Source organism: Glycine max, chromosome 4 (assembly GCF_000004515.6).
Source record: "Glycine max cultivar Williams 82 chromosome 4, Glycine_max_v4.0, whole genome shotgun sequence".
Lineage (NCBI taxonomy): Eukaryota > Viridiplantae > Streptophyta > Magnoliopsida > Fabales > Fabaceae > Glycine > Glycine max.
The window spans coordinates 21,035,005-21,035,992 of record NC_016091.4 but is presented as its reverse complement, the minus strand read 5'-3'; the positions used below and the strand labels follow the sequence as shown (position 1 = coordinate 21,035,992).

At 40.3% G+C, this 988-nt stretch overlaps 1 non-coding gene across 1 annotated transcript; it reads right to left on the bottom strand.

Annotated features, from left to right (window-relative positions):
• Positions 1–629: 629 nt before the first annotated feature.
• LOC113001523 (small nucleolar RNA R71) lies at positions 630–736 on the bottom strand. Its single transcript, XR_003266918.1, has one exon. It is a non-coding gene; the product is annotated as a small nucleolar RNA R71 (small nucleolar RNA).
• Between the last annotated feature and the right edge of the window lie 252 nt (positions 737–988).

The window sequence follows — 988 nt, the reverse complement described above, 5'->3', positions numbered from 1 at the left end:
ATTTATCATAGTATGACAACCCGCTACAGCCGGTTGGAGTTTCCCTACATGAAAAATCAGTTGTTTACTAAGTTTTTTTTTTCAAGTATTATTGTCCTATTTTTCTAAACTTTCATAGATTATTTAGGCATAGTGTCCATCTTGATCATTCTGCGCATTTCGATCATTTTGAGCATTCTGAGTATTCTGTTGCTGGTGATTCTAAACATTATGATTTTTAGCATTCAACTACTAATTTTCATACTGAGAACATGGCTCAACCTCCACCTCGTGAGAGGACTCTTAGGGAGATGGCTGCACCTGATTTCACTTATGAAAGCTTGTGCATTCAATATCCTGATGAGGATGTTCCATATGTTCTCAAGAGTAGACTAATACATTTGCTTCCCAAGTTTCATGGTCTTGCAGGTGAAGATCCTCATAAGCATCTTAAAGAGTTCCATATTGTCTGTTCCACAATGAAACCCCCTAATGTCGAGGAAGATCATATCTTTCTAAAAGCTTTTCCTCATTCTCTGGAGGGAGTGGCGAAAGATTGGTTGTACTACCTTGCTCCCAGGTCCATTAATAGCTGGGATGACCTTAAGAGGGTGTTCTTGGAGAAATTCTTCCCTGCATCTAGGACCACTGCCATTAGAAAAGACATTTCATGCATCAGGCAACTTAGTGGAGAGAGCTTGTATGAGTATTGGGAAAGATTCAAGAAATTGTGTGCAAGCTGCCCTCACCACCAGATTTCTGAGCAACTCCTTCTGTAATATTTCTATGAGGGTCTTAGCAACATGGAGATGAGTATGATTGATGCTTCCGGTGGTGGAGCTCTTGGTGATATGACTCATGTTGAGGCTAGGAATTTGATTGAGAAAATGGCTTCCAACTCCCAACAATTCAGTGCAAGAGATGATGCTATTGTCCTTAGAGGAGTCCATGAGGTGGCCACGGATTCATCTTCATCTGCTAAAAATAAAAAGCTTGAGGGAAAACTTGA